Source organism: Malaclemys terrapin, chromosome 1 (genome assembly GCF_027887155.1).
Source record: "Malaclemys terrapin pileata isolate rMalTer1 chromosome 1, rMalTer1.hap1, whole genome shotgun sequence".
NCBI classification, from domain to species: domain Eukaryota; kingdom Metazoa; phylum Chordata; order Testudines; family Emydidae; genus Malaclemys; species Malaclemys terrapin.
The window spans coordinates 43,597,519-43,613,010 of record NC_071505.1 but is presented as its reverse complement, the minus strand read 5'-3'; the positions used below and the strand labels follow the sequence as shown (position 1 = coordinate 43,613,010).

General features: G+C 48.6%; 1 protein-coding gene across 2 annotated transcripts in view; it reads right to left on the bottom strand.

The window, feature by feature from the left end:
* The window catches only part of FAM3C (FAM3 metabolism regulating signaling molecule C), a 54,182-nt gene extending 49,110 nt beyond the window's left edge, over positions 1–5,072 (bottom strand). For both annotated transcript variants that reach the window (XM_054023349.1, XM_054023338.1), the window contains exon 1: positions 4,907–5,072. The gene's annotated coding sequence lies outside the window, so the exon portion shown is untranslated. The remainder of the gene's footprint in view (positions 1–4,906) is intronic.
* Between the last annotated feature and the right edge of the window lie 10,420 nt (positions 5,073–15,492).

Here is a 15,492-nt window from a genome sequence, read left to right as displayed (position 1 = left end):
TTAGGTACTAAAAACTCTGGAATTCACCCCCAGAAATCTTAGCATTGAACCCGAGTTACCCGCAGTGCCAGTGTGGATGTGGCTACAAGGGTATGAGTCAAGTGCAGCTCTGCAGAGTAGGTGTCTGAAGACAGACTTGGCTGATCCAGGTACCAGGAAGTTTGAGATTGGGGGGGGGAGGGGTAATTTATTTTTAATGCTATGAGAAATATATTTAGAAGTTCAAGTGTAGCTACAATTACCACTGTTTGATAGCTCAAAAAAAAAAAAAAAAAAAAAAACACATCACCACCATGGTGTCTTAAAGTGGGTATACATAACAAATTATAGCAAGGTTTATTCAATCATTCCATAGTAACCAAGAACAAAATAAATACATTAAATTAAAATCAGAAATCAGTTACTTGCCAACACACTATTCCCACTTGTAAAAAGTGTGACTGGAACATGCATACACTGGATTATAATCATACAAAAAAACAAATACATACATAGTATTGCTGTATTATGCTCTATCACTGTATACAAAACAAAAAATAAGTATTCAGAACGATTGCTACACACAAATTTCATAAAATATTTTACCAATATCTACCATTAAACTCCCAAACTCTTTCTATAGTAGTATCCTTCTCATCTTAAAATATTGCCATTTATGCATCTAAATCAAGTTCCCTCCTATATGTCCTGTCCCACCTGTGCCGGATGTGGAGCTGCTCTGTAATCATCCATGAATACCATATGGCTACCTGGTTATTAGGGTCTTTACTGCATGGGTAACTCAACAGGGCTGTTGGAAAAATAAGCAGGAAGTGAAACAATGGCTTGAGATAAGTCACCCAACGCCCTCCTCTCCATAGACACTTCAAAGTTGTTTAGACTTTAGAGAAACACCCAAGCTATTAACTGTGAATATTCTATCTTCAGGCGCCTTACAAAACTTGTTTTGCCACATGGGCTCAATGCTGGAAGCCAGCAGATAAACTGCACTATCAACAGGCCAGTCCTGTTGTTGCTGGGGAGCTGTTCAAGTTGACACCCAGGGCCTGCTGGGGTGTCTAAAGAAGCTAGGCCTATCTGACACACAATCAGAGAATGGTAGGGCTTTAAGTAAGATAGAGAAAAAAAATTTAACAGTCCAAGTGCTTTATTCCTATTGTTAAGATTAAACAATATTTTGGTTTAAGTCAGCTGTCTGGTCACAAACTCTCAAAGAGAAGAACCACAGGTGCTGAACCTAGTCGGACTTGGCTGGGAAAACATGCCTGAAACATAGGGTAGTACCACACCGGGTCTCAATGTGGGAGAAATATGGAATTCTACCCCTGTAGAGGTAAAGATACAAGGTCTAACACTTTAAGAGGTACGCTCAGACAGAGGACAGAGATGCAGTTAGCCCTCCAAGCATAACACCATTCATTTAGTTAAGCATGAAGACAATTTTGCCATGAAATCAACAGAAAATTATGCTTCACTGAAGCCTCCACTAGAGCCTTTGACATTTAGGTATCACACACAGGTATACTCTTGACTAGTGAGAAACGCCAGCCCATCTCAGTCTTACTTAATTTCTATGATATGTTAAAAGCAACCGGTATGTGTGTATTTATAATCTGAAAGGAAGAGGCTGGATGGAGACCATATAGTCTTTACTAGTAGAAACTTTGACCTTGATCCAACTATCAGCTATTGATTATGCTCTGATTCCAGCACATTAGGGCTACCAGTACTGCTACGGCTACTAAATACTATTAACTTAATCCCCATAGAACCGAATGTTAAATGTTTTAGTGTTTAGTAGTAAATTGATTACAAAAATAAAAATAACTACAAACCTGAAAAAACCTCTCCCCTTCCAATAGTAATCCTATTGATATCAAAAGGACCAGTAGAGTATGAGTAAGCATACGCAGTATAGGTGCCTAATCCTTTAGGCCTCAATCCTACAAATGCTTATGCACATCCTTTAATTTTACTCATGTGAGTAGTCCCATTGATTTCAATGAGAATACTCCGGTGAGTAAAATTAAGCATATGCACAAGTGTTCACAAGATCAGGGCCTTAGTGAACTATTTTCATACCACAAATGCACAATTGAACTCTAAAACTTAATATAAAATATCTGGTTATCCAGTGTTTTCAGTCCTTGACAAGAGAGTAATTTTAGTGTGAGCCATTTAGATGGGTTCATGTATTTTTATTTAATTATTATTAAATAACTTAACATTTATATAATGCTTTTCATCAGTTATCAAAGGCTTTTACAAAAGTAGATAGGTATCATTATACCAATTTTACATGTGGAAAAAATGGGGTAAAGACCAAGGTCCCATAGATAGATAGTGGCTCAGGCAAAAATCGAACCCAGGGTAGACAGGGCTTTATACTATCTAGTAGCTATTATAGTGACAGATGCGCAAAGATATAGAATTTATGATCTATATTTACCTTTCTACTTCACAATAACAGAAGTAGAAAAACTGGAGATCAAAGTGATGTATTCGATCATTTAGACCCAGATCCCGCAGTAAGATCCATGAGGATCTACCCAACTGCAGAATTGGTTCCTTAGCTCATTCCCCTGCCAATGCAGGATTGGTCCCTACACTAATGTCTTTAGTGTTTTGTTGAAAGTCAGGTTAACCACTAATAACTTTTGTATTGATGATTTCCATGATCAGTTACAGAACATTTAGTAAAATGCTATTTTAAAAAACTACTTTTTCTTCTTTACAGTAGTATTTCCTCCTTCTCCAACAACATAAGGGGTTTGTCTATATTAGAAAATTGACAGTTAACATAGTACAATCCCCTTAGTATAAATACAGTTATATCAATATAATGACACTTTACACTGCTTTTGTTATTCCCATACTAGAAAATAAATAACTATACTAGTGTGATATATTTGTATAACTACCTCCACAGTAGGGCTTTTACCAGAGTAAAGCCACATTGGTTTTAAAAAAAAATAAAAGTCAGCCCCCTAATTGACATAGTTATACTGATAAAACTAGGCTAGGTCTTTGGGGAAAACTAAAGCTTTTCACTGTTGGATGATGGATGGAATCAGAATTGGCATCAGGCTACAAAGTCACATAGGAGGAAAGTTGAGCTGAGAAGCAAAATCAAGCTTACTTATGTATCAAGGCTAAAATGTTAGGAATGCATTTCTACAAATAACAGCATAAAGATGTGAAGAGATAAGCAAAGTTACACAATTCAAAACTGAAATGGAAGGGCTAATTCTACTCTTTTTTTAGTTGTTTTGTACCAATAACAGGTGATTGCAAATAACAGTGAAAACCAGAAAAACCCTTTTCAGTTTACTGCTATTAATACTGAAGTCCTAAATCACTGTAAGCAAACCTAGCCAAAACTTATCAGATATCAGCAAACTTTATCTCCTCTCTGTGAGGAATGCATCAATAGCACTAGGTTGGGAAGCGTCCAGCTCTCTCTCCACACCTGTAACGAAGTGGGACTGGTCTTAATGTTTTCCTCAGTTTCCCCTATGCAGTTCCTAAGTATCTAGGTGGTGGGATAAGGGTGTATGGTTGCTGCAGAGCAAAGGGCCAGTGTACATAAATGCCTGGCACTCTGTCTCCTAGCAACTGATGGCCTGGGCCCCTCCTCTGCAAAGGTGCCAATTAAAGGTGTTGGAGACAAAGGGATCAGGTGACCTCCTGGCCCAGGAAAGAGACAAAGCCCAAAGAAGGAGGGGCTGGACAGGGGTTGGAGTTTGGGGCTAGCTGGGGACTGGAAGGGCCTTGCTGGGCCCCAGAATAGACCCAGCGGAGGGGTCCTGTTCGCTGGACCTACAAGCTCTGTTTTAGACCATGTTCCTGTCGTCTAATAAACCTCTGTTTTACTGGCTGGCCGAGAATCACGTCTGACTGCGAAGTCGGGGGTGCGGAACCCTTTGGCTTCCCCAGGACCCCACCTGGGCAGACTCGCTGTGGGAAGCGCACGGAGGGGCATAGGCTGAATGCTCCCAGGAGAGACCCAGGAGATGAAGCCATGTGAACTTCTTGCCCTGAAGACAGTCTGCTCTGAGGGAGAGGAGGCTCCCCAAAGTCCTGACTGGCTTTGTGGGGAGCAGTTCCAGAGCATCACGGACTCCGTGACAACACCTGAAATACTCTTTTCACACACTTCATCTCTGATTCAATGTCCTGGAGCCAGCACACAAACTCGTTTCCATCCTGCCCCGCCCTTTGGTCCTGTGCAAGCCTAAGTTTACAGTCATTTTTTACCTTTCGTATTTTCCCCACATTGGGGGGGGGTGGGGGGCGACGATGTAGAGACGTGGTGTAGAACAGCCCAATTTTTTCCCTTTTAGGAGTGTGAATTTTTGTGGCAGGGGCCGAAGAAGGAAACTAGTCGGCGGAGAAAGGAAGAAGAGCAAAGCACACAGAGACGTGGAGACTCCAGGAGAGGGTCGAAATGGAAAGGGCTCAGGGCTGCTGGCTGGAAGGGTGGTTTATTTGCCGGCAGAGCAGACAGTGAACGGGGAGGAACAAGGGGCACAGGCCGGGGGGGAGGAAGGGGGAAAGGAGACGTGCCACAGGAGAGAGTTGCGGACTGTAGGCGAAGGAGGGTAGCGGTGCACGGCACCTCCGAGCCCCTGCCCGAACGAGCGAGGGGAGCCGAGCGGGAGGTGGGAACGTGGCAATGGGGCAGGCGAGGAGCAGCGCCGCCAGAGTGCAGAGGACACACGCTGGGTGGCAGCGAAGGACGGAGCAAGGGACACAGGCTGGCTGGGGGGCGGGCAGGGTGAGACGGGGCCGGGCACTGGCTGGCGGGGACACGCCGGGAGAGGGGGGCGGGTTGAGCCTGGTGTGCTTGGCGGGCGGGAGGGAGCCCAGGCCGGGATGCGGACGCGGAGAGCCGTGAGCCCCTTACCTGCACTGCGCCTCCGCTCCGGCTGGCTGCCCGGCCCCTCCTCGCTCGGCGGCGGCTGCGGACTCGACGCGGCTCAGCGGGAGCCCAAAGAGCGACGGGGAAGCAGGAAACCGAGCGGTCCTGCCGGCTCCTGCGGTTGCAGACAGAGGCGGGAAGAGCTCGCCCGCCCCCTAGTGCTGGCGGACTCGGGCCAGAGTCTGCTCCAGGGCCCGCTCCACCGACAGCCCCACACACACCCTGACCCGCACACCGACAGCCCCTCCGCCTCCGCACACACCCTGACCCGCACATCGACAGCCCCACACACACCCTGACCCGCACACTGATAGCCCCTCCTCACAGCCCCCCCCGCACACCGACAGCCCCTCCCCCCGCACACCGACACTCCCTCCGCACACCCTCCCCTGCACATCGACAGCCCCTCCGCCTACCGACACCCCCCCACACACCCTGCCCTGCACACTGATAACCCCTCCTCACACCCTCTCCCGCACACCAACATCCCCCTCTCCACACCCTCCCCCACACACCAACACCCCCCCACACACCCTGACCCGCACACTGATAGCCCCTCCCCACATCCCCTCTCCCCCGCCCTGCAAACCGACACCCCCTCCGCACACCCTCCCCTGCACACCGACAGCCCCTCCGCCTACCGACACCTCCCCACACACCCTGCCCTGCACACTGATAACCCCTCCTCACACCCTCCCCCGCACACCGACAGTCCCTCCCCCCTCACACCGACACCCCCATACGCACCCTGACCTGCACACTGATAACCCCTCCTCACACCCTCTCCTGCACACCGACATCCCCACACACACCCTGACCCGGACATTGATAGCCCATCCCCACATCCCCTCTCCCCCGCACACCGATCGACACTCTTCATTTAATTCCCAGAGAAATCTGATCTCCCCACGCTGCTGAAAGCGCCCCAGCCAGGGGCTCCTAGCTGCCAGGCTGGGCTGGGCTTCCCCTGCATGGCCGCTCTTGTTGGGGAGCTCAGATCCCGCTCCAGAGGCAGCGCAGAAGTGAGCGCGGGGCACCCTCACTTCTGCGCTGCAGCAGCCCCAGAGTTGGGCTCACGGCTTCCATCTCCCATGGCTCCAATCAGAACTCCAGGCACCCAGGCTGGGGGCTTCCGCCCCCTGTGGCTGCAGCCGAGGCTCTGGGTGCCTGGTCTTGGGGCTTCCGCTCCGCAGCTGGGACTCGGGGTATCCAGGCTTGGGGTTTCAACCCCTGTGGCTGCAGCCGGAGCTCAGGGCTTCCGGGGCTTGGGGCATCCATTTTTCTGGGGGCCCCCAAATTGGCCAGGGCCCCTGTATTAATCCTCCACCGGCTGGGACTAGCAGCCAGAAGCCCGCAGCGGGGGTGCTCCCAATAGCATGGGACCCACCTTCGCCTCCGGGAACCTCCTCTAACTGCTGGAAGCTCAGCTGCTGCTCCCTTCTGAGCCCAGCTCTGAAAGCAACACAGAAGTGAGGGTGGCAATCTTGTGACCCCCCCCTCCCCTCAATGATATGATCCCAATTTGGGTTGGGACCTTCAGGGTTACACCACTGTGACATTTCAAATGTAAATATCTGAAATCATTAAATTGACCAATTTTAAAAACCCCTGGCTGTGAAATTGACCAAAATGGACCATGAATTTGGTAGGGCCCTACTCATGATTTCAAGTGAAACAGTAAAGTTACTGGAGTGGAGTGTGAGATACCATCCACTAGAGAGCACTGCTACATATTAACTATGGCTAGTACATTAGAAAATTATTATTTCATAGGAAATAATACTGTCCCCAGCTTGGGCAGCATTCCTGCCACCCCTTTGTTTGTTTGTTTGTTGTTGTTGTTTTTGTTGCTTGGGGCGGCAAAAAACCTAGAGCCGGCCCTGTGTGAGAGGAAGTATTATTATATTTGTTTTAGCGGCAGAGTAACTGGAACACAGAGATATTAAGGGCATTATTTTCAGAATTGTTGAACATCCAGAGTGGGAGCTAAGAGTGCTTTGTATCTCTGAAAATAACCTTAAGAGATTTTCCTAATGTCACACACAGGAAGTCTGTAGGAAATCCGGGAATAGAACCTAGATGGTTGTCTTTTCTATTCTAACTATCCTGTTGTAGTTCTAGAGTGCCAATCATCATAGTATCAAAGCCCTTATTTGCCTGACTCTTAGGGCTTGTCTATACTTACCGCGCTGGTTCGGCGGCAGGCAATCGAACTTCTGGGTTCGATTTATCGCGTCTAGTCTGGACGCGATAAATCGAACTCAGAAGTGCTCCCCGTCGACTCCGGTAATCCTGCTCGCCGCGAGGAGTACGCGGAGTCGACGGGGGAGCCTGCCTGCCGCGTCTGGACGGCGGTAAGTTCGAACTAAGGTATGTCGACTTCAGCTACGTTATTCACGTAGCTGAAGTTGCGTACCTTTGTTCGATTTGGGGGTTTAGTGTAGACCAAGCCTTAGTCTTAAGGCATGTCTACACTACAATTGGACACCTGTGGTTGGCTTATGCCAGCTGACTTGTGTTGCAGGGCTGTTCAATTGTGGTGTAGATGTTCTGGCTCAGACTGCAGCCCAAGTTCTGGGAACTTCTCCTGTCACAGGGTCCTAGAGCTTAACCTTCAGCCCAAGCTGGAACGTCTACATTGCAATTAAATAGCCCCTTAGCCTAAGCCCCAGTTAGCCGGCATGAGCCAACCTCAGGTGTCTAATTGCAGTGTAGGCATACCCATAGAGACAATGTGGGTGGGGGTAAAAACTTTTATTGGACCAACTTCTGTTAGTGAGAGATACAAGATTTTGAGCTACATAGAGCGCTTCTTGAGGTTTTATGTAAAGCTGGTTTAATTTTGGGGGAGGGAAGGTGAAGGTTCATTAACATTTTTGGGGGGAAATAGTTTTAATTCTATTTGAAAATTTTCACATATTTTCTTTTCTTTCTTTTTTTGATGAACAAAATGTTTCATTAAATTTTTAACACCAAAACTAAAATGTTTGTTTCTTTTTAAAAGAAATCATTTTTTTGGTTTTGTCTCCCTTTCTTTCATGGTTTTTATGTACTGAAAAAATGTTTTGGGGGGGGATAAAAAGTGAGAGAAAGTGGAGATAAAACACTGTCTTTTCATTCTTTTCCAAAAGTGGAAAAATTTGTCATCCAAAATATTTCAACCAGGCCTAACACTGAGCTCCCCCACGATTCTCTTTAAAAAGTAATATTTCCAAACTAGTAACAAAAAGAAAAGGATAATAATGTATCCAACAGTGTTCACTATACTTAGTATAAGGGTCACTGATACTTACCTTCACTGACCATCAGTATTAAAAAGAATAATTCCCCTTTATCACCCCCGGCTCCCACCGTAGGAGAGAAGGAAAGAAATAAGGTGCCTGATTTCCCATAGCTATAGCAAATCAGGACACCAACACAAGGTATTTATGGTTTATAGAGGCCTGCCCAGCTCCATAGCATTGTAGTAAGCCAGCCAGAAGAACAATACAGAAATTCTACTTTGCAGTACAGTATGTAACATTTATTGTAACATATGTAAGAAATTGTAATGTGATAAAAGCAGAATTCAGAAACGGCTGGAAACAATGGGCTAGTTTTTCAGCTGTGCTCAGTAGGAACAGGACACAGCTGAGAGGAGGAGCTTTGTGATTCTGGAGCAGGCTCTGTGCCAGCCCTCAAGCTCTCAAGGGTATCAGCTAGGAATCAGCAGAACACAGTGCACTCTGGCTATGCCCTCCTCCCAGTGGAATTTTCAAGGGGAATCATGGCTAACTAGAATAGCTGGGGACTTCTCCACACTGAGGAGATTCAGCTTTCTGTGGCTTTCTGGCTGTTATCATGCCCTCTGGACAGGATCAGCCAATGAGAGTTTGCTCTGATAGTGAAATAATTGTAATGCTTCTAATCTGGGGTTTCATTGGTTGAGAGTACTTTTCTTGAACTCCTGCTTGACTGTTTTAGAGTTGAAATCTACAGAATCTCCATCAAATTTCCACTTTATACAGTATCATTTCTTTCAGTTACATGCTTATTAAACCAAATTGTTATTTTTCCAAATCACTTGTAATTGCTATTGCTCTGAACACAAAGATGATATAGGCCTGAACCGTGCCTACCCAGCCATTTCCACTTACACTTCCTCTAAGATTTCACAAGCCCTGATCCTCATAAACACAGTGAAAATAAATTTATATTCAAGAAGAACAAAGTATGTATTACAGTATTTTCTGTTTCAAAATTTCTCTTCCATTGTGCTCAGATTCTACCAACAGCTCAGGTGAGGAATTTTAAAGTTCCAGGGGGGTCTCTGATTGATGCAGAGCTTCTACCAGAGTTGCCACCTCACACGGCTCCCTTCCAATCCATTTCCCCATGGGCAGGCATTGCCAACTCACTGGCACAGCTGCCCTGGAGGCAGCACCCAGGGTGTGGGAGTGCCTGTGTCTGGGGGAAGAGGAGCAGAGTGGAGCTAGCTGAGCCCTAAGGGCAGCACATGCAGCAGTTTTGGTGGGTCTCTGCCCTGGGGCAGTCTAAAAGCAAGAAAGGGGTCAAGAGAAATGACGGGGAGGGGGACACATCCTATCTGGCTGGCAGCCCTGCACCTTATAGGGACAGGCTCAGAGCTGGACAGCAAGGAGAGACTGGGTGAGGAACAGTGAGAAGGTGAGGGCAGAAGTAGCACTCCAGGAAGGACAGAACCCCTTGGCACAAGCCTCAGGGACGTAATGTAGCCACAGAGATCCATCCATTCTCACTGCTTTGTCACTTCAGCTCCTCAACCTTGCTGCCTGTCACTATATCCCTAGCCCCAGAGAGAACCCCATTCCCACTGTCATTGCACCCCCAGTCCCCTATTCCCAGAGAGACCCCAGGCCCACTGAATCCCACTGCAGCACCAGAGAGACCCCCCAACTCTGTCCTAACACTATTGTGACAAAATCCCCGGAGTGCAGCTGGGACTGTGGGACTGCTCTGACCCCTTACCTCTCCAGCCCGGGCTGTCTCTCACAATGGTTTTCTAGTGACAAGCAGCAAGCCCCTCCAGGTGCTGTTATCACTCGGCACAACTGCATGTGGAGCCCCGCACCCAGCTAGATTGCACGAATGCTCCCAGAGCCACTCATGAATCACACAGAGAAAGGCACCAGCCAAATCCCTCCAGCTCCCAGAACTGTACCCCAGGAATATAGTGTCTTGCACTGCTCAAGATGAGCAATGCAGATTTATTAATTGGTTCACCACTTCATCAATGGACAGTGGGTATACACTAGCCTTTGCAAACCTGAGCAGATTTACCACACACTTCAGGGAAACTCACTGGTAAAGATAAACAGTTAAACAAATTTATTGACTACAAAAGATAGTTTTTAAGTGATTATAAGTGATAGGCAAAAAGTCAGAGTGGTTACCAAAATAAAATAAAATAAAATAGAAGCACACAGTCTAAACTCTCACCCTATTAGACACCCAACATCTAGATTAAGCAGTTTTTCTCACCTCACTGGATATTGCAGTCCTTAATATACAGGTTTATCCCTTAAACCCAGGCCATTCTTCTTTGTTGGAGTCTTCAGTCTTCTTCTGAGTGTCTTTGTTGCTTGCAGCATAGGTGGGGGCAGGAGAAAGGCAAAGCATGGGTCCCCTATGTTCTGTCTTATATCCTTAGTCCATGTGCTTGGAGAACACAAGTCCAGATGTGTGGTGGGCATTGCTGAGTCCCCAGGCAAGGTTGAGCAATTCCTCTGGTGTGACCTTATGCAGGTGAGTCATTGAATTGTAGTTCCCTTGCTGGACAATGGCTGTTGATGGTTGTTTGACACCCCACCTGGGCGCCGGTTACTTTCCTTGCTGTTGTCTCTGGGCAGCTAATATCTGGCTGATTGCCCAACTTACAGCATGTTTTGGTGACAACCATAAAACACAATCTCATAACTTCATAGGAACTAAAGATATACATATTTAGATAGAACAGTGACTTTCAGCCAATCATAACCTTTTCCCTGATACCTCACATTGGGTGCTTTATATGCAATATCACAATTATATACTGATGAAGAATATGGGGGTTACAAAATGCTCCCCCCAAGGTATAGTATGTCAAAACTGCCATTTCACCCTGAGAGGGACCTCTAACCAATGTTCTCTCTAATTTTTCCCATCCATGTGCGGAATTAATTTTGCTGTGTGCACCAATATTGAGGTGATGTTTGGTGGGGGTGTGGCCAAGGGGTTCAGAGTGTGGGAGGGGCCTCAGGGCTGCTGCAGAGGGTTTGGGTGTGGGGGGTGAGGGCTCCGTCTGGGTTTGTGGGTTCTGGGGTGGGGTTGGGGACCAAAGGTTCAGGGTGCGGGAGGGAGCTCAGGGCTGAGGCAAAAGGTTGGAGTGCGGGGGAAGAGGGCAAGGTCCACCTGGGGGTACGGGCTCTAGGTTGGGGCCGGGGATGAGGGGTTCAGGGCTGAGGCAGAGGGTTGGGGTGCGAGGGGAGGGGGTGAGGTCCGCCAGGGGTGCGGCCTCTGGGGTGGGGACAGGATGAGGGGTTTTGGGTGCAGGCTGCCCCAGGGCTGCAGCAGGAAGAGAGGACTCCCCCCAGCCCTCTCTCCTGGAAGCAGCACCTGAGCTTGAGGAGAGCATCTCTCCTCACCATAGCAGCTCTGGGGCTGGGGCTGGGAGAGAGGCACCTCTCCCCACCGTAGCCCCTGGGCTGGGGGAGTCCTCTCTCCCCGCCGCAGTCCCGGAGCTGGGAGGGATAGGCATGTCTCCTCGCCATGCTGTACCCTAGGGCTCGGGTGGTTAAGTGCACGGCCCTTGGTGGCCTCCTCTGCGGCTGTGCAGGTGCACATCTTAGAGGGAACTTAGCCCCTAGCCCCCGGAATTTCACCACACACCCCAAACTCCATAGAGACCTCCCAGTTTCACTGAATGTGTAAGGGGACTGTTGGCCCCTTACTAAAACTCAGTGTGGGTTTGGTTGGCTAGCTCCCAGTACCAAAAGAAAGGGGAAGGGTCTATGGGAAATCTGACAGTCCCCAGGAGCAATGGGTAGAGGCCAATGCTCCAGGTCAGCCTGATTGACAGGCTGGGGAGGCTAATGAGGGAGACCCTGCGGGTGTCCTCCATGTGTCCTCCATGTGAGCTGGAATTGCCTGGAACAGAATGGGGCCGAGCTAAGGAGAGAACAGGAGCCCAAGCTGAGCTGGGGAGCAGGGCTGTGTCTGCCAGACAGAACCAGAGAAGCAGCCCAGGGAGCAGATCCATGTTGGGAGCAGAGCCTGGGCGGCAGGACATCTGAGCCACGATGGCCCCGGCCCTTCCCCAAGATCTCCACCACCTCCTTCACTCCCAACTACCCTGTCCCTGCTGCTTGCCACGTCCCTCCTCCTCAGGTGCTGGGGCCAGCGGCTCTGTGGGGTGGCAGGGCCTTCAGAGGCGAGAGGAGCTGGCCAGGGCCGGCTTTAGGCCAATTCAACCAATTTCCCTGAATCGGGCCCCACGCCCAAGCCCCAGTACGGTGTATCGGTGTGACCCAGCTTCCCCAGGGGGCAATTTAAAGAACGCCTTAATGGGGCTAAGTCGGGAGGACCGGACGATCTTCATCCGAGAATATTGAAGGAATTGGCGCGGGAAATAGCAGGCCCATTAGCGATAATATTTAATGAATCTGTAAACTCGGGGCTGGTTCCGTTAGACTGGAGAATAGCTAATGTGGTTCCTATTTTCAAGAAAGGGAAAAAAAGTGATCCGGGTAACTACAGGCCTGTTAGTTTAACATCTGTAGTGTGCAAGGTGCTGGAGAAAATTCTGAAAGAGAAAGTAGTTGAGGACCTTGAGGTTAATGGCAATTGCGATAAATTACAACATGGTTTTACGAAGGGCAGATCGTGCCAAACGAATCTGATCTCCTTCTTCGAGAAAGTAACGGACTTATTAGATAAGGGAAATGCGGTGGACCTAATATACCTGGATTTCAGTAAAGCGTTTGATACTGTACCCCATGAGGAATTATTGGTTAAACTGGAAAAGATGGGGATCGATATGAAAATCCAGAGGTGGATAAGGAATTGGTTAATGGGGAGAATGCAGCGGGTTGTATTGAAGGGTGAACTGTCAGGTTGGAGGGAGGTTACCAGTGGAGTTCCTCAAGGTTCGGTTTTGGGACCCATTTTATTTAATCTATTTATAACTGACCTCGGAACCGATTGCAGGAGTGGACTGATAAAGTTTGTGGATGATACGAAGGTGGGAGGCGTTGCCAATTCGGAGGAGGATAGGGATATCCTGCAGAGAGACTTGAATGAGCTTGTGAATTGGAGTATCAGAAATAGGATGAAATTTAATAGTGAAAAGTGTAAGGTGATGCATTTAGGGATGACTAACAACAATTTTAGTTACAAGCTGGGGACGCATTGGTTAGAAGTAATGGAAGAGGAGAAGGACCTAGGGGTCCTTGTAGACCGCAGGATGACTATGAGTCGACAATGTGATGTGGCGGTGAAAAAAGCCAATGCGGTCTTGGGATGCATTAGGCGAGGTATATCTAGTAGGGATAAGGAGGTGCTGCTTCCGTTGTATAAGGCGCTGGTGAGACCTCATTTGGAGTACTGTGTGCAGTTCTGGTCTCCCATGTTCAAAAAAGATGAACTCAAACTGGAACGGGTGCAGAGAAGGGCCACTAGGATGATCAGAGGAATGGAAAACCTGTCGTATGAAAGGAGACTAGAGGAGCTCGGGTTGTTTAGTCTGACAAAACGAAGGCTGAGGGGGGATATGATTGCTCTCTTTAAATATATCAGAGGGATAAATACAAGGGAGGGAAAGGAATTATTCCAGCTTAGTACTAATGTGGACACGAGAACGAATGGATATAAACTGGCCGTGGGGAAGTTCAGGCTTGAAATTAGACGAAGGTTTCTGACCGTCAGAGGGGTGAAATATTGGAACGGCCTTCTGAGGGAAACGGTGGGGGCGAGGGACCTGTCTGGTTTTAAGATTAAGTTAGATAAGTTTATGGAGGGAATGGTTTAATGGTAAAACATATTAGCCAAGGAATACCAAGCAATGGCAGGTAAATAGTATAATGGCTAACAGGATTCAGACTGGAGACTCTTGCCTACATGCTCGGGGTCTTACTGATCGCCATATTTGGGGTCGGGAAGGAATTTTCCTCCAGGGTGGATTGGCTGAGGCCCTGGAGGTTTTTCGCCTTCCTCCGCAGCATGGGGCAGGGATCGCTAGCAGGAGGGTTCTCTGCCAATTGAAGTCACTAAAATACAGGATTTGGGGACTTCAACAGCAGAGTCAAGGGAAGAGGTAGGGACGGTTTTGTGGCCTGCAGCATGCAGGGGGTCAGACCAGATGATCATAATGGTCCCTTCTGACCTTAAAGTCTATAAGTCTATGAGTCTATGACCCACACATGTGAAACGGAGCTCATTAATAACCGATCAACAGCATATATGACGCAATGTACGTAATATATAATTTTATTATTTATATAGTTATGGAAAGTAAATAATACATGGAAGAAACGAAAGGCTTTTTTTTTACATTTTTTTTTTTTTTTTTTTTTTTGTTAGTCATCCCTGCCAGGGCACCATCGAAAATGTTCGAATTGGGCCCCGCACTTCCTAAAGCCGGCCCTGGAGCTGGCACTAGGGGGCTCGCAGCAGCTCAGCCCAATGTGACTGGGTTGGGTGGGCCAGGGCTCCTCTGGTCGTGGGAGCCCCTCAAAGTCAGGACTTCTCCTTTTACAGGGGGGGAGGGGGAGGTTGGGGTCTCTGGTGTGTGAGGGTTAGGGCCCTGGGCAGAAGGAGCAGGGCTGGCGAGCTTGCTCCTCCAAAGCCGGGGTTCACCCGCTGCCCATGGAGCAGGGCCACAGAAGCATCCCACAGAGCAGACCTGAGCTGGGAGGAGAGCTGCAGCAACCAGAGCCAGAGGGGCCAGAGAGGCAACCAAGGGAGCTGCACTGGAGGCAGAGCAGCATCAGTGCTGAGGCAGAGTGGAACTGGAGCTGGGGCTGGAGCCACCTGGAGCCAGATGCAGTGAGCAGCTGGGGTGAGCGAGGGGGGACCCTGGGCAGTGGGCCCAGTGCAGGGAGACACCGCCAGCCAAGAGGCCTTGCAGGCCAGACTTGGAGGGGGATCGTAACCCGGGGAGGGAGGGGGGTTGATACTGAGAAGAAGGGTCCTGCTACCTAGAGCCTGAGCAAGTGTCTGACCCACAGCATCCCTGCAGCACAGCCAGGGCCTGCGAAGGAGGCCTGGGACTTGTGAGGAAGAGACTGTGAACTTCCCTTACATTCCAGAGACTGCTGGTTGTGGTGTCCCCGTGCCACAGAGTGGGGTTATGTGTTTTCCTTTAACCTTTCCCTTTTTATCAAAAAAATGGATTGCTGTTTAATAAATTGTATTTGCTTTGAACTGTATGTAATGATCAGTGGGTCAGGGAAGCATCCAGTGCGGAGAGAGTACCCCAGAGTGGGGACACCCTAGCCCCTGTCCTAAGTTAGGGTTACCATACGTCCGTATTTTCCCGGACATGTCCGGTTTTTTGGTCCTCAAATCCCCGTCCGGGG